The following is a 20,139-nucleotide window of genomic DNA, read 5'->3' on the forward strand; positions in this document are numbered from 1 at the left end:
GTGAAGAAAAATTATTAAAAGCAAAAAATTTTTATGAGGAATTATTTTCCGAAAAGGTGCTTGATGCCTCTTTAAAGGAACATTTTATGGGGTTGTTAGATAAAAAGCTTAGCACTGATGAGATGATGTTTCTAGAGGAGGAATTTACTAAAAATGAAATATTAGATACGATTAATAGTTTTCAGAATTTAAAAACCCCTGGTATGGATGGTCTACCAATAGAATTCTATAAAAAATTTTGGGATGTAATAGGTGAGGATGTGTTCAAAGTTTTTTCTCAAATTGAATCTTCATTAATAATCCCGGAGTCCTGGTTGGAGGGTCTTATTGTTTTAATTTTTAAAAAAGGTGATAAAAAATTAATCAAGAATTGGAGGCCAATTACGCTACTGAACACCGATTATAAAATGTATGCAAAATTGTTAGGGAATCGTTTAAAAAAAGTGATAGCATCAATAATTGGGGTTGACCAGACATGCGCTGTGCCAAAAAGAAAAATTGTCGATTCTTTGGTTTTGCTACGGGATATTATTTGGGACAGCAAGGACCGCAATCAGGATTTAGCTTTGATCTCCTTTGATTTTGAAAAAGCTTATGATCGAGTTTCACACGATTTCTTATTCACAGTTTTAAGCAAATTAGGATGTTCAGAGGGTTTTATTAATCGTATTAAAATCTTATACAATGGAGGTTTTAGTAAAATTTCAGTTAATGGTTCCTTATCTGATAAAGTTCATATTCGATGTGGGGTGAAACAGGGCTGCCCTCTGTCACCTATCTTATTTATATGTGCAATTGAACCCCTCTTAGAGGCCTTTAGGAAAGATAAAGTAATTAACGGTTTTTTTATCCCGGGCTGTAAAAATGAACAAGTTAAAGTTATTGCATATATGGATGACGTGACAGTTTTGGTGCGTGATCTTAGAAGTTTTAATAGGGTTTTAAGAACAGTGGATTGGTTCTGTGGAGCATCAGGTTTCAAAGTGAATTTAGATAAAACCGGTGTTTTAACAATTGGGAAATTTACCCTTGAACCTGATTGTAAGTTGCTTAAAATGCATGACATGAAGATTTTAGGTATCTATTTTTCAGAATCTTGTGGGAATATAAAAAATTGGGAATCCTTGCTGGAAAGGGTAAGGAAAAAGATTTCCTTTTGGAATTTGCGAACTTTGACTCTTGAAGGTAAAATTTTGATCATAAAACAGGTTTTACTCCCCATGATTTTGTACATATCTGCTGTTTTTATCCCCCCAAATAATATCATGAAAAAACTTATTAAAATCTGTTTTTATTTCCTATGGAAATCAAATATGGAAAGAGTCAAAAGGGAGGAGTTGTATAAACCTAAGAATAAAGGAGGGAAAGGCTTCCCCGATATTAGGTCTTTTTTGTATATTAAATATTTGGCCTATTGTACAAGCACTTTATTGGGGCCCAGTTCAAAGATAAAAACTTTTCTTATTTATAATCTTGGGTTTTATATAAGGAAATACAAGTGGTTAGAAATTGACTTAAACAGACCATATAAGTTTTTACCACCAGAACATTATATTATTTTAGAGAAAATTTTAAGGGAGTTTGAGTTGTTAAAATCTGACTTAAGTATTATTACTAATCATAGAAAAGTGTTAAAGATCTTAGATGAGAGGAAAATTATGAGTTCTGTAACAGGTTTCTCTGTAAGAATTGTACAAGGTATTTGGATCAATGTTAACCTGTTTTACTTGTCTAACGAACATAAGGACCTGTTGTGGTGTATGTTGAAGGATTGCTTACCTACAAGAGAATTTCAGCATAGAAGAGGTTTGGTAAGACATGAAAGATGCCCAAGAGTAAGATGTAGCGGAAGTGAAACGCCAACGCATATTTTTTGGAATTGCTCATTTGCACAAAAGATTTGGAGGAAAGTTAGCATCTTAGTTAAATATTTGAGCAAAATTGATCATTTTGATTTTAATATGATCTTTTATGGATTGGGCATTGGTAAAGAGGATTTTAAAGTCGTATGGTTAATATTTACATGTGTTAAGATGGCTTTATGGAAAGCAAGAAATATTGTATTATTTAAAAGAGATCAGCTATCTGTTGAAAACTGTCTTAAACTATGTTTAAGCTATCTGTATGTATATTTCTGGAGAGATAAATTATTACTAGGTACTGTGAGAGCAAATGAGATTTGGAAACCAGAAATGTGGAATGTACTTACCTTGTGATGTGTAATCTTGTATTGTTTTCTTCTTTGTTATACCTGTAAAAAAAAAAAAAAAAAAAAAAGTTAAAATATAATTTAAAAAAAACAGAAAACAAAACATATTAAAAAAAAGAGAAAAAAAGTAATAATAACAATTAAAAAATGGATAAGATCATGAAAATTATATATTCATACTACAATGATGGTTTTGATGAAATCTAAGACTTTCAACCTATGTTTTGCGTTTTAAGATTTCAAATCTGAGTAGAGAAAGAAAAAAAAAAAAAAAAAAAAAAAAAAAAAAAAAAAAAAAAAAAAAAATCTGTTCTTATCAGTTTAATATCTGATACGTCCCCTATCTGGGGACCATATATTAAATGGATTTTTAGAACAGGGAGATGGAAATAGAGCTTGCTCTGTCCACTCCACGCATTGACCTGGTATTGCAGTATTTCCAGGACCGGTGCACCCTTCCCTTATGTGTTTACTAAAATCAGATTCTAAAAGTGCTATTTGTGTTTGCTATTGTTTTTGTCTTTCTGATGGGATCTCCCCTTTTAATCCCATTATTTCAACACCTGTTGGACAATGCATGAGTGATAATGAGCTCATTGATTAAATGCAATTAATGAATAGATTGCCACCTCTTGTTGTGTGTCGTCTGTGTTTCTGTGTTTCCGGCATTTCACATTGGAACAGCTCATTCACCTTCCTTGTCTTCTCTCCGCCCTCCCTTTTAGGTAAGTTAAAGAGCTGCACCTGAGCCAGCCACTGATTGATTGATTGATTGATTGATTGATTGATTGATTGATTGATTGATTGATTGATGCAGCACCACAGTCAAATAGTGGAGTGGAGTAGGGGAACAGCAAACAGCCAATAAAGCAGCCCGCCCGCTCGCCTGCCCGCCACAATGGACCTACCTGTGTACACTAGATGGATGTGATGGAAAGAAGAGGCTGGACGCAGCCTGCAGGGCTTAAGGGGAAGCCTCCATGACCTCACTGGTAGGGAAAGGGTTAATAGGTAAGGGAGAGTTGGAGGGAGAGTTAGGAGGAGGTGGAGGAGGGACAAGGAGGAGTCAGGGGGCCGTTGCTGAGCTTCCCGCTGTTTGCGGCATTGAGCCGGAAGCAGCGGGAGGAGTAACACAGGGAGAGACAAGCTCCCCGTTGCCCGCGCTTATAACAATGTCGGAGGCCGTATTATTAGAGCGGCTGCGTGCCGCTGATGTGCACCACGGTCCCGGATGGCTTGAGGAGACCGTGGCTGCATTAACTAGGATCCCGGACGCCGTTTCGCCACGCCGGGCCCGGCGTTCGGGGTCTGTTGCAGGGGACAGGCTCCCCTCCCCCGGCCCCCTTACTAGCATTACTATGGCGGCGGGGGGGGAGTCGGCAACAACCGCTCCTGCTCGGAGCAGGCTGAGAGCGTTGCCGGGGGTGACGGCGACTCAGGCCGGGTCGACCCGGCCCTCCCGGCGGTCCCGACCTCCAGAGCGCCTCAGTCCTGAGGCAGTCCCGCGGACACGGCGTCGCAGAGGGAGCCCGATCTCGGACGCTGCAGGCCAGGCAGCTGGGAGGACCGCCCCTTCCCAGGCCCTGCGTCCTGGCAGGAATCCCAAGCCGCGACGGGGTCCGGCGGTAAGCAGGGAGTCGCAGGCCGGGCTCCCTGTCACCCCTCCCCCATCGGATGGAAGATTCGGAGGACAAGGTACGGCCGCCCCGCCTGGTGATGTTCCGGCCAGGGGGCAGGCTTCTTCAGGATCAGCGAGACGGACGTCTAGATCTGCAGCGACGTCGAGGCAACAGGTCCGGTCGGAAGTCTGGGTCCCGGCGGTCGGGCGGCAGGTTGCCGGCCCATCGGTCAGCGCGTCCTCATCCCCGTTCCGAAGATGTCGTTTGGATGGACAGTCGTCGGCGAGAGAAGAGCTGGAGGAAGGTGAACTGGACGTGTATCGTCGAGGTCAGGATGGTCCGGCTGACGGGAACACAGCGCCTGTGCAGCCCGGTGAGTGTATAACTCCATCATTGTCATATCCAGCGATTTTTATGTCGGGTATCGGCGGGGGGGCTGCTAGCGTCGCATCGGTGGCCGGTAGTGGCGCGGGCGGGCGCGATGGCGCGGGTTTGGCAGACTTAGTGGGTTGCTTGAGAGAGCTGGTCGGGCGCCTAGATAGGGCGGTGGCGCCGGTAGTCACGGAAGTGTCCCCGGCGGTAGTTTGGGAGGGTCCCAGGGAAGGGGGATTGTTACAAGCGCGGCCCGTAACGGCGGTTAGAGAGGCGGTCGCGGTGTCGGTACAGACCGAGGCGCAAAAAGATGGCGATCGGGTGCGTATGGATGATCGCGCTCGTGGGGAGGTGTATGTGTGTTTCGAAGGTCCGTTGGGGGCGCATTTAAAGCAGGAGGTGCGTGAGCGGATCTGGAAGGACGAATATGTAGAGATTTTTTCTCTCTTGCCGCTCGCTAAATTTAATTTGGATAAGAGCAAGCGGGACGAGAGTAAAAAGGACGAGGAGGAACGGCGGCGGTATAGGCTTATCCCGCAGACGTTCGTTAATTGGTCGCAGGCGTTCGCCATATTAGCCAGTGTGATAGGGGAAAAGGCGCCGAAAAATTGTTCGGCGTTGTTTTGTTATTTTGATGCTATTGGGGAGGCTCATAGGGCGTATGGGGGCCAGGCGTGGCTGCGATACGACGAGCAATTCCGTCAGCGAAAAGCGGTTCGGCCGGCGATTCGGTGGGACCAGAAGGATATTGCTCTCTGGTTACGGGTTACGGCTCCGGTTAGGCAGTCCTTCCCCGGGAGCGCCGGCCAAGGAGGCCAGTCTAGTCAGGTTGGACAAGGCGGCGGGGGAAAGGCAGGGTTTTGCTGGCAATTTAATGAAGGCCAGTGCAAGTTCGGGGCCACGTGCAAGTTCAAGCACGTGTGTTCGGAGTGTAATGGTGCATCACACGGGGCGGCGAAATGTATGCGGAAAAGGAGGTCAGGGAACCAGTCCTCCGCGGCTGGTCAAGGGGGTGTCACCGGTGAGGGTGGAAAAGATGGCCCCTTATCTAAATGAGTATCCGGACAGGGCGGCGGCTAAGTTGCTTTACGAGGGTTTTCGTGTTGGTTTCGTTATTCCCCGCCTCCTTATGAGGTTCCGGTTACGCGGAGGAATTTAAAATCGGCTTACTCGCATGCCAAGGTCGTGTCGGACAAATTGTTAAAAGAAGTTTCGTTGGGTCGCATGTCAGGGCCTTTTGTTGAGTCGCCAGTAAAAGATTTAGTTGTGTCCCCGTTGGGTATTGTTCCTAAGCGTGAGCCCGTAAAATTTCGTTTAATTCAACACTTATCGTATCCCAAGGGTTCGTCGGTAAACGACGGGATAGATCACGAGTTGTGCTCCGTAGCCTATACCTCACTCGATGAGGCGGTGGGGTTGGTGCGGGCTGCGGGCCCGGGCGCGCTGCTAGCAAAAACCGAAATCGAGGCGGCGTTCAGGTTGTTGCCAGTTCATCCAGAAAGCCAACGGCTGTTGGGGCTGTCTTTGGAATGGGGCCTTTTATGTGGATCGGTGCCTTCCGATGGGGCGTTCCCTTTCTTGTGCGTACTTCGAGGCGTTTAGTAGCTTCGTGGAGTGGGTAGCGAGGGGAGTATCCGGGGTCGACTCGTTGATCCATTACTTAGATGATTTCTTGTGCGTTGGCCCGGGGGGTTCGCCGGTTTGCGGTAATTTGCTTTATGCACTACAGAAGGTTGCGAGGGATTTTGGGATCCCTTTGGCGCCAGAAAAAACGGAGGGCCCAGTAGCGACGATTTGTTTTTTGGGAATTGAAATAGATTCGGTGGCAATGGAGTGTCGTCTCCCTGCGGATAAGCTGGGTGCTTTGAGGCTGGAGGTACGGCGGGCTTGTAGACTGAAGAAAATGACGCTGCGGGAGCTTCAGTCGCTGCTGGGGAAGTTGAATTTCGCCTGCCGGATTAGGCCAATGGGGAGGGTGTTTGGTAGACGGTTGGCAGCGGCAACGGCGGGAGTGCGAGTGATTTGAATAATTTTACGGATGCGGCTGGGGCGGGCGGTTTTGGAGCTTACGGGGGAGGTCCGTGGTGCGCAGGTCAATTGCCGGCTAGTTGGGTGTCCAGCGGACTCACGCGGAATCTGGCCCTGCTCGAGCTGTTCCCCATCGTGGTGGCGGCAACCATTTGGGGGGACAGGGTCAGGGATAAGAAGGTTCGTTTTGTTTTTTACTGCGACAACATGGGGGTGGTGCTGGCCATTAATAACATCACGGCGTTCCCTCCTCCTGTAGTTCAATTGTTGCGACATTTAGTGTTGGTATGTTTGTCGTTGAACGCGTGGGTGGTGGCGGTGCATGTGCCGGGGGTACGGAATTGCATCTCTGATGCTCTTTCTCGCTCGCAGTGGGACCGGTTTCGGCAATTGGCACTGGGAGTGGAACGTCTCGGTTTGGCTTGTCCGGAACATCTTTGGGATCTGGTCTCGGTCCCGTAGAACAACTGATACAAAGGTCTTTGGCGCGCACGACGTGGAGTGCTTATTCTGCTTGTTGGAGGCAGTGGGAGGAGTGGGTAAGAGAGTTGGGTGACGTCAATACGGATAGAGACAGGTTGGTGGCACTTTTGTACTGGTTAGGGGACGCCTGGGAGGCGGGGTTTTCAGTGGCAAAGGTGAACCGGTTCATATCTGCGGTGGCGTTTGGTTTCAAGTTACGAGGCTTTCAAGATGTATCTAAGGAATTTTTGGTGCTACAGGCTTTGAAGGGGTTGGGCCGAGGTAGAGGGGAGGCGGATAGTAGAAGGCCTGTGTCGTTTGCTTTGCTTAGCCAAGTAGGGAAGGGTAAGCTGATAGTTTTGTTCGCCCTCCCGGGGTCGGTTATGTGCCCAGTAGAGTGCATGCGGGGTTTTTTAAGCCGCAAGCGGGGTCTCCAGATTTGCCTTTGTTACGCCATGTGGACGGGTCGTTTTGTCCAGGTTTCAGTTTGGAGATGTATTTAAGGAATGTCTGACGGCGGTTGGTGTCGCGGCGGGCTCATATTCATCTCATTCCTTCAGGATTGGCGCAGCAACTGCAGCGGGGCGCTGGGGGTTGGATGATGAAGGGGTGCGGCGCATTGGTCGTTGGGAGTCCAACTGAGTTAAGTCCTATGTCCGCTCCATTTGTTATGAGGTTGTGGTTAACGCTTAAAAAATGTTTTGTATGGCAGTGTCTAATTGTTTTCCATTTCAGATTCGCCTCCGTGTTTGGTGTGGTTGCTGGGTCATTCGTACGTGCACTGGGTCATTCGTACGGGCCCGGACGGTCGCCAGTTGCGCATTCCGCGACAGGATGCGGTTGTGCATTGGCTGGGATTTAGAGGTATGTCATGGAGCAGGGGGTTGGCAGAATTCCAGACATAGGCCCGGCTTGATAGGGTTCCGGAGGTCTTAGTGTTGCACGTGGGTGGGGATGACTTGGGAGTCTGCCCCTTGCGTGAGTTGGTGCGGGATATCAAACACGATATGTTGGGTTTGTGGGTTTCTTATCCCAAGTTGGTGATAGTGTGGTCGGACATAGTCCCGAGGAAACATTGGCGGTTGGCTAGGTCAGTGAAAGAGTCAATAAGGCTCGCATTAAAAGTTAATCGGGCGGTGTCCCGTTTCGTAGCAAAAATCGGGGGCATTTGTGTGCGGCACAGGGATTTGGAGTCAGGAGTGGGGAACTTCTGGAGGGGTGATGGGGTTCATCTGACCGAGGTTGGCATTGATCTTTGGAGCTTGGCGATAGCAGAAGGAATAGAAAGGGCGGTGGTGGTGTGGCGGAACTCACAGGCTTAAGGTGGTCAAGGCCTGTTTCGCTGTGGCGGGGGGAGTCCTTGAGGCCAGTCAGTACAAAATGGTGGGGGGGTCGCATCGGGGGTATGCGTCCCCCAAAAAAGGTACATGGTTGAAGACTTCATCGGGTGTTATCCCTTTGAAGTGGTCTTCTGGTAGAAGGTATATCACTTGAAGGCTTCATCGGGTGTTATCCCTTTGAAGTGGACTTCTAGTGGTCGGTATATCACTTGAGGGCTTCATCGGGTGTTATCCCCTTGAAGTGGACTTCTAGTGGTCGGTATATCACTTGAGGGCTTCATCGGGTGTTATCCCCTTGAAGTGGACTTCTAGTGGTTGGAGCCATCTGCAGAGGTGAACGGTGCTTCCGAGCTGGTTTACGGCTGGAGGTAATTGGTGGTTTGCAGATGGCTAATTCGGTGTGTTCTTAAAAAGGAACATCTGAAGGGGCTTCAAGGACTTCCTCTGCTCGGGTTAATGTTAACGTTAAATTGTTATGTACGATTCTGACCCATGTTGGGTCAAGTGAATTATTAGGAGGAATTCTCTGGTGGATTCCTAAATAGTTATCCGAATGTTTCGGATTTAAATTGTTTTGATAAAACTGTGAAATTAATAAACGGCTGCTGTGGCCATTTCACATCCAACCTCGGTGTCACGTGTCTTTCCTAAAGGTGGGGGTGGAGGGATAAGATGGGTAAGGGAAGGTTCATTAACACACGACTTTACTTAGGAAGGTCAAGAAGAGGCTGGACGCAGCCTGCAGGGCTTAAGGGGAAGCCTCCATGACCTCACTGGTAGGGAAAGGGTTAATAGGTAAGGGAGAGTTGGAGGGAGAGTTAGGAGGAGGTGGAGGAGGGACAAGGAGGAGTCAGGGGGCCGTTGCTGAGCTTCCCGCTGTTTGCGGCATTGAGCCGGAAGCAGCGGGAGGAGTAACACAGGGAGAGACAAGCTCCCACCCTCCCGCCCTTTGTTTGTTACCCCTGTGGGGCTTTATGTACGTCCGTTTATGAGTGTTGTCTTTGTTTTGTGTGCTTATTTAACATGTTTTTCCTTTTTTCCCGGAGTAGGTTCTGTTGTCATGGCAGCTGGCGGGGGGAGTCCTTGAGGCCAGTCAGTACAAAATGGTGGGGGGGTCGCATCGGGGGTATGCGTCCCCCAAAAAAGGTACATGGTTGAAGACTTCATCGGGTGTTATCCCTTTGAAGTGGTCTTCTGGTAGAAGGTATATCACTTGAAGGCTTCATCGGGTGTTATCCCTTTGAAGTGGACTTCTAGTGGTCGGTATATCACTTGAGGGCTTCATCGGGTGTTATCCCCTTGAAGTGGACTTCTAGTGGTCGGTATATCACTTGAGGGCTTCATCGGGTGTTATCCCCTTGAAGTGGACTTCTAGTGGTTGGAGCCATCTGCAGAGGTGAACGGTGCTTCCGAGCTGGTTTACGGCTGGAGGTAATTGGTGGTTTGCAGATGGCTAATTCGGTGTGTTCTTAAAAAGGAACATCTGAAGGGGCTTCAAGGACTTCCTCTGCTCGGGTTAATGTTAACGTTAAATTGTTATGTACGATTCTGACCCATGTTGGGTCAAGTGAATTATTAGGAGGAATTCTCTGGTGGATTCCTAAATAGTTATCCGAATGTTTCGGATTTAAATTGTTTTGATAAAACTGTGAAATTAATAAACGGCTGCTGTGGCCATTTCACATCCAACCTCGGTGTCACGTGTCTTTCCTAAAGGTGGGGGTGGAGGGATAAGATGGGTAAGGGAAGGTTCATTAACACACGACTTTACTTAGGAAGGTCATGTACTGTCGTCCCTACATTTCAAGAAGAAGTAAGAATTGCAGTTGCAACAAAGCCTTGCTTGCCTACAAAGAGAGCAGCAATTTGGATTTGTTACTATGTTACCTAGAAGAATAACAAACTGTGCAAGGATGGAGGTTGTAGGAGCAAGGAGAAGTTGTCTGTAAAGTTGGTGGATGCCTATTTTCCATTTTGCAGTCCCTTGTCTCCCTCTTGTGGCCTCCTGGAGGCAAATAAATGTGCAAAAAAAAGACAGCCTGGCGGCCGGCTGTTGCAGTGTTGCCCTCTCAGGCAACACTGAGTGACTGACTGAGCCTCACCGTCTTATATAAAGTTCAGACGGAACTTTGCACGTGTCATAGTGGAGCCCTCAGGATTCCAGAGCCAGCTTTCTGACATCATAATGGGGCCTCAGAGATAAAAGCCTGGGCCCAGGCAGTGTTGGTCAGTGCTGCTCAGCAGGCAGCACTGGACTGGATTAAAGCTAATACAAGTTGTGAAGGAACAAGGGGTGGCTGTGGGCATGCACTTACTGCTGCTGCTGCTGCTGCTGCTGCTGCCAGTATTTGCACGGCAGGAGGGCATTTGGGCGTTGCCAAGAAGGCGTTTTTATGTCGATTCCTCCTCTTTCAGCACTGCATTGTGGTGCAAGCAAAAGAAGCAAATCCTGTGTAGCTTCCTCTCCGGCCTTTATTCACCTCCCGCTTAGTAGCTGTAAATGTGTGTGAGCCTGCAGGGCCCCATGGAATTGCCTAGGAGTAGGCTGAATCGCTGCAAGGGGTGAACAGCAGTATTAGGCAGGCTCGGTCAACGCCAGGCCCATTCGGGTTATCGCTTCTCGGCCTTTTGGCTAAGATCAAGTGTAGTATCTGTTCTTATCAGTTTAATATCTGATACGTCCCCTATCTGGGGACCATATATTAAATGGATTTTTAGAACAGGGAGATGGAAATAGAGCTTGCTCTGTCCACTCCACGCATTGACCTGGTATTGCAGTATTTCCAGGACCGGTGCACCCTTCCCTTATGTGTTTACTAAAATCAGATTCCAAAAGTGCTATTTGTGTTTGCTATTGTTTTTGTCTTTCTGATGGGATCTCCCCTTTTAATCCCATTATTTCAACACCTGTTGGACAATGCATGAGTGATAATGAGCTCATTGATTAAATGCAATTAATGAATAGATTGCCACCTCTTGTTGTGTGTCGTCTGTGTTTCTGTGTTTCCGGCATTTCACATTGGAACAGCTCATTCACCTTCCTTGTCTTCTCTCCGCCCTCCCTTTTAGGTAAGTTAAAGAGCTGCACCTGAGCCAGCCACTGATTGATTGATTGATTGATTGATTGATTGATTGATTGATTGATTGATTGATTGATTGATGCAGCACCACAGTCAAATAGTGGAGTGGAGTAGGGGAACAGCAAACAGCCAATAAAGCAGCCCGCCCGCTCGCCTGCCCGCCACAATGGACCTACCTGTGTACACTAGATGGATGTGATGGAATGTACTGTCGTCCCTACATTTCAAGAAGAAGTAAGAATTGCAGTTGCAACAAAGCCTTGCTTGCCTACAAAGAGAGCAGCAATTTGGATTTGTTACTATGTTACCTAGAAGAATAACAAACTGTGCAAGGATGGAGGTTGTAGGAGCAAGGAGAAGTTGTCTGTAAAGTTGGTGGATGCCTATTTTCCATTTTGCAGTCCCTTGTCTCCCTCTTGTGGCCTCCTGGAGGCAAATAAATGTGCAAAAAAAAGACAGCCTGGCGGCCGGCTGTTGCAGTGTTGCCCTCTCAGGCAACACTGAGTGACTGACTGAGCCTCACCGTCTTATATAAAGTTCAGACGGAACTTTGCACGTGTCATAGTGGAGCCCTCAGGATTCCAGAGCCAGCTTTCTGACATCATAATGGGGCCTCAGAGATAAAAGCCTGGGCCCAGGCAGTGTTGGTCAGTGCTGCTCAGCAGGCAGCACTGGACTGGATTAAAGCTAATACAAGTTGTGAAGGAACAAGGGGTGGCTGTGGGCATGCACTTACTGCTGCTGCTGCTGCTGCTGCTGCCAGTATTTGCACGGCAGGAGGGCATTTGGGCGTTGCCAAGAAGGCGTTTTTATGTCGATTCCTCCTCTTTCAGCACTGCATTGTGGTGCAAGCAAAAGAAGCAAATCCTGTGTAGCTTCCTCTCCGGCCTTTATTCACCTCCCGCTTAGTAGCTGTAAATGTGTGTGAGCCTGCAGGGCCCCATGGAATTGCCTAGGAGTAGGCTGAATCGCTGCAAGGGGTGAACAGCAGTATTAGGCAGGCTCGGTCAACGCCAGGCCCATTCGGGTTATCGCTTCTCGGCCTTTTGGCTAAGATCAAGTGTAGTATCTGTTCTTATCAGTTTAATATCTGATACGTCCCCTATCTGGGGACCATATATTAAATGGATTTTTAGAACAGGGAGATGGAAATAGAGCTTGCTCTGTCCACTCCACGCATTGACCTGGTATTGCAGTATTTCCAGGACCGGTGCACCCTTCCCTTATGTGTTTACTAAAATCAGATTCTAAAAGTGCTATTTGTGTTTGCTATTGTTTTTGTCTTTCTGATGGGATCTCCCCTTTTAATCCCATTATTTCAACACCTGTTGGACAATGCATGAGTGATAATGAGCTCATTGATTAAATGCAATTAATGAATAGATTGCCACCTCTTGTTGTGTGTCGTCTGTGTTTCTGTGTTTCCGGCATTTCACATTGGAACAGCTCATTCACCTTCCTTGTCTTCTCTCCGCCCTCCCTTTTAGGTAAGTTAAAGAGCTGCACCTGAGCCAGCCACTGATTGATTGATTGATTGATTGATTGATTGATTGATTGATTGATTGATTGATTGATTGATTGATGCAGCACCACAGTCAAATAGTGGAGTGGAGTAGGGGAACAGCAAACAGCCAATAAAGCAGCCCGCCCGCTCGCCTGCCCGCCACAATGGACCTACCTGTGTACACTAGATGGATGTGATGGAATGTACTGTCGTCCCTACATTTCAAGAAGAAGTAAGAATTGCAGTTGCAACAAAGCCTTGCTTGCCTACAAAGAGAGCAGCAATTTGGATTTGTTACTATGTTACCTAGAAGAATAACAAACTGTGCAAGGATGGAGGTTGTAGGAGCAAGGAGAAGTTGTCTGTAAAGTTGGTGGATGCCTATTTTCCATTTTGCAGTCCCTTGTCTCCCTCTTGTGGCCTCCTGGAGGCAAATAAATGTGCAAAAAAAAGACAGCCTGGCGGCCGGCTGTTGCAGTGTTGCCCTCTCAGGCAACACTGAGTGACTGACTGAGCCTCACCGTCTTATATAAAGTTCAGACGGAACTTTGCACGTGTCATAGTGGAGCCCTCAGGATTCCAGAGCCAGCTTTCTGACATCATAATGGGGCCTCAGAGATAAAAGCCTGGGCCCAGGCAGTGTTGGTCAGTGCTGCTCAGCAGGCAGCACTGGACTGGATTAAAGCTAATACAAGTTGTGAAGGAACAAGGGGTGGCTGTGGGCATGCACTTACTGCTGCTGCTGCTGCTGCTGCTGCTGCTGCTGCCAGTATTTGCACGGCAGGAGGGCATTTGGGCGTTGCCAAGAAGGCGTTTTTATGTCGATTCCTCCTCTTTCAGCACTGCATTGTGGTGCAAGCAAAAGAAGCAAATCCTGTGTAGCTTCCTCTCCGGCCTTTATTCACCTCCCGCTTAGTAGCTGTAAATGTGTGTGAGCCTGCAGGGCCCCATGGAATTGCCTAGGAGTAGGCTGAATCGCTGCAAGGGGTGAACAGCAGTATTAGGCAGGCTCGGTCAACGCCAGGCCCATTCGGGTTATCGCTTCTCGGCCTTTTGGCTAAGATCAAGTGTAGTATCTGTTCTTATCAGTTTAATATCTGATACGTCCCCTATCTGGGGACCATATATTAAATGGATTTTTAGAACAGGGAGATGGAAATAGAGCTTGCTCTGTCCACTCCACGCATTGACCTGGTATTGCAGTATTTCCAGGACCGGTGCACCCTTCCCTTATGTGTTTACTAAAATCAGATTCTAAAAGTGCTATTTGTGTTTGCTATTGTTTTTGTCTTTCTGATGGGATCTCCCCTTTTAATCCCATTATTTCAACACCTGTTGGACAATGCATGAGTGATAATGAGCTCATTGATTAAATGCAATTAATGAATAGATTGCCACCTCTTGTTGTGTGTCGTCTGTGTTTCTGTGTTTCCGGCATTTCACATTGGAACAGCTCATTCACCTTCCTTGTCTTCTCTCCGCCCTCCCTTTTAGGTAAGTTAAAGAGCTGCACCTGAGCCAGCCACTGATTGATTGATTGATTGATTGATTGATTGATTGATTGATGCAGCACCACAGTCAAATAGTGGAGTGGAGTAGGGGAACAGCAAACAGCCAATAAAGCAGCCCGCCCGCTCGCCTGCCCGCCACAATGGACCTACCTGTGTACACTAGATGGATGTGATGGAATGTACTGTCGTCCCTACATTTCAAGAAGAAGTAAGAATTGCAGTTGCAACAAAGCCTTGCTTGCCTACAAAGAGAGCAGCAATTTGGATTTGTTACTATGTTACCTAGAAGAATAACAAACTGTGCAAGGATGGAGGTTGTAGGAGCAAGGAGAAGTTGTCTGTAAAGTTGGTGGATGCCTATTTTCCATTTTGCAGTCCCTTGTCTCCCTCTTGTGGCCTCCTGGAGGCAAATAAATGTGCAAAAAAAAGACAGCCTGGCGGCCGGCTGTTGCAGTGTTGCCCTCTCAGGCAACACTGAGTGACTGACTGAGCCTCACCGTCTTATATAAAGTTCAGACGGAACTTTGCACGTGTCATAGTGGAGCCCTCAGGATTCCAGAGCCAGCTTTCTGACATCATAATGGGGCCTCAGAGATAAAAGCCTGGGCCCAGGCAGTGTTGGTCAGTGCTGCTCAGCAGGCAGCACTGGACTGGATTAAAGCTAATACAAGTTGTGAAGGAACAAGGGGTGGCTGTGGGCATGCACTTACTGCTGCTGCTGCTGCTGCTGCTGCTGCTGCCAGTATTTGCACGGCAGGAGGGCATTTGGGCGTTGCCAAGAAGGCGTTTTTATGTCGATTCCTCCTCTTTCAGCACTGCATTGTGGTGCAAGCAAAAGAAGCAAATCCTGTGTAGCTTCCTCTCCGGCCTTTATTCACCTCCCGCTTAGTAGCTGTAAATGTGTGTGAGCCTGCAGGGCCCCATGGAATTGCCTAGGAGTAGGCTGAATCGCTGCAAGGGGTGAACAGCAGTATTAGGCAGGCTCGGTCAACGCCAGGCCCATTCGGGTTATCGCTTCTCGGCCTTTTGGCTAAGATCAAGTGTAGTATCTGTTCTTATCAGTTTAATATCTGATACGTCCCCTATCTGGGGACCATATATTAAATGGATTTTTAGAACAGGGAGATGGAAATAGAGCTTGCTCTGTCCACTCCACGCATTGACCTGGTATTGCAGTATTTCCAGGACCGGTGCACCCTTCCCTTATGTGTTTACTAAAATCAGATTCCAAAAGTGCTATTTGTGTTTGCTATTGTTTTTGTCTTTCTGATGGGATCTCCCCTTTTAATCCCATTATTTCAACACCTGTTGGACAATGCATGAGTGATAATGAGCTCATTGATTAAATGCAATTAATGAATAGATTGCCACCTCTTGTTGTGTGTCGTGTGTTTCTGTGTTTCCGGCATTTCACATTGGAACAGCTCATTCACCTTCCTTGTCTTCTCTCCGCCCTCCCTTTTAGGTAAGTTAAAGAGCTGCACCTGAGCCAGCCACTGATTGATTGATTGATTGATTGATTGATTGATTGATTGATTGATGCAGCACCACAGTCAAATAGTGGAGTGGAGTAGGGGAACAGCAAACAGCCAATAAAGCAGCCCGCCCGCTCGCCTGCCCGCCACAATGGACCTACCTGTGTACACTAGATGGATGTGATGGAATGTACTGTCGTCCCTACATTTCAAGAAGAAGTAAGAATTGCAGTTGCAACAAAGCCTTGCTTGCCTACAAAGAGAGCAGCAATTTGGATTTGTTACTATGTTACCTAGAAGAATAACAAACTGTGCAAGGATGGAGGTTGTAGGAGCAAGGAGAAGTTGTCTGTAAAGTTGGTGGATGCCTATTTTCCATTTTGCAGTCCCTTGTCTCCCTCTTGTGGCCTCCTGGAGGCAAATAAATGTGCAAAAAAAAGACAGCCTGGCGGCCGGCTGTTGCAGTGTTGCCCTCTCAGGCAACACTGAGTGACTGACTGAGCCTCACCGTCTTATATAAAGTTCAGACGGAACTTTGCACGTGTCATAGTGGAGCCCTCAGGATTCCAGAGCCAGCTTTCTGACATCATAATGGGGCCTCAGAGATAAAAGCCTGGGCCCAGGCAGTGTTGGTCAGTGCTGCTCAGCAGGCAGCACTGGACTGGATTAAAGCTAATACAAGTTGTGAAGGAACAAGGGGTGGCTGTGGGCATGCACTTGCTGCTGCTGCTGCTGCTGCTGCTGCTGCTGCCAGTATTTGCACGGCAGGAGGGCATTTGGGCGTTGCCAAGAAGGCGTTTTTATGTCGATTCCTCCTCTTTCAGCACTGCATTGTGGTGCAAGCAAAAGAAGCAAATCCTGTGTAGCTTCCTCTCCGGCCTTTATTCACCTCCCGCTTAGTAGCTGTAAATGTGTGTGAGCCTGCAGGGCCCCATGGAATTGCCTAGGAGTAGGCTGAATCGCTGCAAGGGGTGAACAGCAGTATTAGGCAGGCTCGGTCAACGCCAGGCCCATTCGGGTTATCGCTTCTCGGCCTTTTGGCTAAGATCAAGTGTAGTATCTGTTCTTATCAGTTTAATATCTGATACGTCCCCTATCTGGGGACCATATATTAAATGGATTTTTAGAACAGGGAGATGGAAATAGAGCTTGCTCTGTCCACTCCACGCATTGACCTGGTATTGCAGTATTTCCAGGACCGGTGCACCCTTCCCTTATGTGTTTACTAAAATCAGATTCCAAAAGTGCTATTTGTGTTTGCTATTGTTTTTGTCTTTCTGATGGGATCTCCCCTTTTAATCCCATTATTTCAACACCTGTTGGACAATGCATGAGTGATAATGAGCTCATTGATTAAATGCAATTAATGAATAGATTGCCACCTCTTGTTGTGTGTCGTCTGTGTTTCTGTGTTTCCGGCATTTCACATTGGAACAGCTCATTCACCTTCCTTGTCTTCTCTCCGCCCTCCCTTTTAGGTAAGTTAAAGAGCTGCACCTGAGCCAGCCACTGATTGATTGATTGATTGATTGATTGATTGATTGATTGATTAATTGATTGATTGATGCAGCACCACAGTCAAATAGTGGAGTGGAGTAGGGGAACAGCAAACAGCCAATAAAGCAGCCCGCCCGCTCGCCTGCCCGCCACAATGGACCTACCTGTGTACACTAGATGGATGTGATGGAATGTACTGTCGTCCCTACATTTCAAGAAGAAGTAAGAATTGCAGTTGCAACAAAGCCTTGCTTGCCTACAAAGAGAGCAGCAATTTGGATTTGTTACTATGTTACCTAGAAGAATAACAAACTGTGCAAGGATGGAGGTTGTAGGAGCAAGGAGAAGTTGTCTGTAAAGTTGGTGGATGCCTATTTTCCATTTTGCAGTCCCTTGTCTCCCTCTTGTGGCCTCCTGGAGGCAAATAAATGTGCAAAAAAAAGACAGCCTGGCGGCCGGCTGTTGCAGTGTTGCCCTCTCAGGCAACACTGAGTGACTGACTGAGCCTCACCGTCTTATATAAAGTTCAGACGGAACTTTGCACGTGTCATAGTGGAGCCCTCAGGATTCCAGAGCCAGCTTTCTGACATCATAATGGGGCCTCAGAGATAAAAGCCTGGGCCCAGGCAGTGTTGGTCAGTGCTGCTCAGCAGGCAGCACTGGACTGGATTAAAGCTAATACAAGTTGTGAAGGAACAAGGGGTGGCTGTGGGCATGCACTTACTGCTGCTGCTGCTGCTGCTGCTGCCAGTATTTGCACGGCAGGAGGGCATTTGGGCGTTGCCAAGAAGGCATTTTTATGTCGATTCCTCCTCTTTCAGCACTGCATTGTGGTGCAAGCAAAAGAAGCAAATCCTGTGTAGCTTCCTCTCCGGCCTTTATTCACCTCCCGCTTAGTAGCTGTAAATGTGTGTGAGCCTGCAGGGCCCCATGGAATTGCCTAGGAGTAGGCTGAATCGCTGCAAGGGGTGAACAGCAGTATTAGGCAGGCTCGGTCAACGCCAGGCCCATTCGGGTTATCGCTTCTCGGCCTTTTGGCTAAGATCAAGTGTAGTATCTGTTCTTATCAGTTTAATATCTGATACGTCCCCTATCTGGGGACCATATATTAAATGGATTTTTAGAACAGGGAGATGGAAATAGAGCTTGCTCTGTCCACTCCACGCATTGACCTGGTATTGCAGTATTTCCAGGACCGGTGCACCCTTCCCTTATGTGTTTACTAAAATCAGATTCCAAAAGTGCTATTTGTGTTTGCTATTGTTTTTGTCTTTCTGATGGGATCTCCCCTTTTAATCCCATTATTTCAACACCTGTTGGACAATGCATGAGTGATAATGAGCTCATTGATTAAATGCAATTAATGAATAGATTGCCACCTCTTGTTGTGTGTCGTCTGTGTTTCTGTGTTTCCGGCATTTCACATTGGAACAGCTCATTCACCTTCCTTGTCTTCTCTCCGCCCTCCCTTTTAGGTAAGTTAAAGAGCTGCACCTGAGCCAGCCACTGATTGATTGATTGATTGATTGATTGATTGATTGATTGATTGATTGATTGATTGATGCAGCACCACAGTCAAATAGTGGAGTGGAGTAGGGGAACAGCAAACAGCCAATAAAGCAGCCCGCCCGCTCGCCTGCCCGCCACAATGGACCTACCTGTGTACACTAGATGGATGTGATGGAATGTACTGTCGTCCCTACATTTCAAGAAGAAGTAAGAATTGCAGTTGCAACAAAGCCTTGCTTGCCTACAAAGAGAGCAGCAATTTGGATTTGTTACTATGTTACCTAGAAGAATAACAAACTGTGCAAGGATGGAGGTTGTAGGAGCAAGGAGAAGTTGTCTGTAAAGTTGGTGGATGCCTATTTTCCATTTTGCAGTCCCTTGTCTCCCTCTTGTGGCCTCCTGGAGGCAAATAAATGTGCAAAAAAAAGACAGCCTGGCGGCCGGCTGTTGCAGTGTTGCCCTCTCAGGCAACACTGAGTGACTGACTGAGCCTCACCGTCTTATATAAAGTTCAGACGGAACTTTGCACGTGTCATAGTGGAGCCCTCAGGATTCCAGAGCCAGCTTTCTGACATCATAATGGGGCCTCAGAGATAAAAGCCTGGGCCCAGGCAGTGTTGGTCAGTGCTGCTCAGCAGGCAGCACTGGACTGGACTGGATTACAGCTGATACAAGGTGTGAAGGAACAAGGGGTGGCTGTGGGCATGCACTTACTGCTGCTGCTGCTGCTGCTGCTGCTGCCAGTATTTGCACGGCAGGAGGGCATTTGGGCGTTGCCAAGAAGGCGTTTTTATGTCGATTCCTCCTCTTTCAGCACTGCATTGTGGTGCAAGCAAAAGAAGCAAATCCTGTGTAGCTTCCTCTCCGGCCTTTATTCACCTCCCGCTTAGTAGCTGTAAATGTGTGTGAGCCTGCAGGGCCCCATGGAATTGCCTAGGAGTAGGCTGAATCGCTGCAAGGGGTGAACAGCAGTATTAGGCAGGCTCGGTCAACGCCAGGCCCATTCGGGTTATCGCTTCTCGGCCTTTTGGCTAAGATCAAGTGTAGTATCTGTTCTTATCAGTTTAATATCTGATACGTCCCCTATCTGGGGACCATATATTAAATGGATTTTTAGAACAGGGAGATGGAAATAGAGCTTGCTCTGTCCACTCCACGCATTGACCTGGTATTGCAGTATTTCCAGGACCGGTGCACCCTTCCCTTATGTGTTTACTAAAATCAGATTCCAAAAGTGCTATTTGTGTTTGCTATTGTTTTTGTCTTTCTGATGGGATCTCCCCTTTTAATCCCATTATTTCAACACCTGTTGGACAATGCATGAGTGATAATGAGCTCATTGATTAAATGCAATTAATGAATAGATTGCCACCTCTTGTTGTGTGTCGTCTGTGTTTCTGTGTTTCCGGCATTTCACATTGGAACAGCTCATTCACCTTCCTTGTCTTCTCTCCGCCCTCCCTTTTAGGTAAGTTAAAGAGCTGCACCTGAGCCAGCCACTGATTGATTGATTGATTGATTGATTGATTGATT

The 20,139-nt window shown here is 47.3% G+C and overlaps 7 non-coding genes and 1 pseudogene across 7 annotated transcripts; all 8 read left to right on the forward strand.

The window, feature by feature from the left end:
* Nucleotides 1-2,497: 2,497 nt before the first annotated feature.
* LOC142685981 (U2 spliceosomal RNA) lies at nt 2,498-2,668 on the forward strand (annotated as a pseudogene).
* Nucleotides 2,669-10,642: 7,974 nt separating this feature from the next.
* LOC142686016 (U2 spliceosomal RNA) lies at nt 10,643-10,833 on the forward strand. The gene has a single exon (XR_012855403.1). It is a non-coding gene; the product is annotated as a U2 spliceosomal RNA (small nuclear RNA).
* A 1,307-nt stretch (nt 10,834-12,140) lies between these two features.
* Nucleotides 12,141-12,331, forward strand: LOC142686028 (U2 spliceosomal RNA). Its single transcript, XR_012855414.1, has one exon. It is a non-coding gene; the product is annotated as a U2 spliceosomal RNA (small nuclear RNA).
* Nucleotides 12,332-13,651: 1,320 nt separating this feature from the next.
* LOC142686040 (U2 spliceosomal RNA) lies at nt 13,652-13,842 on the forward strand. The gene has a single exon (XR_012855425.1). It is a non-coding gene; the product is annotated as a U2 spliceosomal RNA (small nuclear RNA).
* A 1,293-nt stretch (nt 13,843-15,135) lies between these two features.
* On the forward strand, nt 15,136-15,326 carry LOC142685921 (U2 spliceosomal RNA). The gene has a single exon (XR_012855350.1). It is a non-coding gene; the product is annotated as a U2 spliceosomal RNA (small nuclear RNA).
* Nucleotides 15,327-16,621: 1,295 nt separating this feature from the next.
* LOC142685933 (U2 spliceosomal RNA) lies at nt 16,622-16,812 on the forward strand. The gene has a single exon (XR_012855357.1). It is a non-coding gene; the product is annotated as a U2 spliceosomal RNA (small nuclear RNA).
* A 1,303-nt stretch (nt 16,813-18,115) lies between these two features.
* On the forward strand, nt 18,116-18,306 carry LOC142685945 (U2 spliceosomal RNA). Its single transcript, XR_012855366.1, has one exon. It is a non-coding gene; the product is annotated as a U2 spliceosomal RNA (small nuclear RNA).
* A 1,311-nt stretch (nt 18,307-19,617) lies between these two features.
* LOC142685958 (U2 spliceosomal RNA) lies at nt 19,618-19,808 on the forward strand. The gene has a single exon (XR_012855371.1). It is a non-coding gene; the product is annotated as a U2 spliceosomal RNA (small nuclear RNA).
* The last annotated feature ends 331 nt before the right edge of the window (nt 19,809-20,139 follow it).

The sequence above is a fragment of the Rhinoderma darwinii genome, assembly GCF_050947455.1.
Source record: "Rhinoderma darwinii isolate aRhiDar2 chromosome 5 unlocalized genomic scaffold, aRhiDar2.hap1 SUPER_5_unloc_16, whole genome shotgun sequence".
In the NCBI taxonomy this organism is placed as follows: Eukaryota; Metazoa; Chordata; class Amphibia; order Anura; family Rhinodermatidae; genus Rhinoderma; species Rhinoderma darwinii.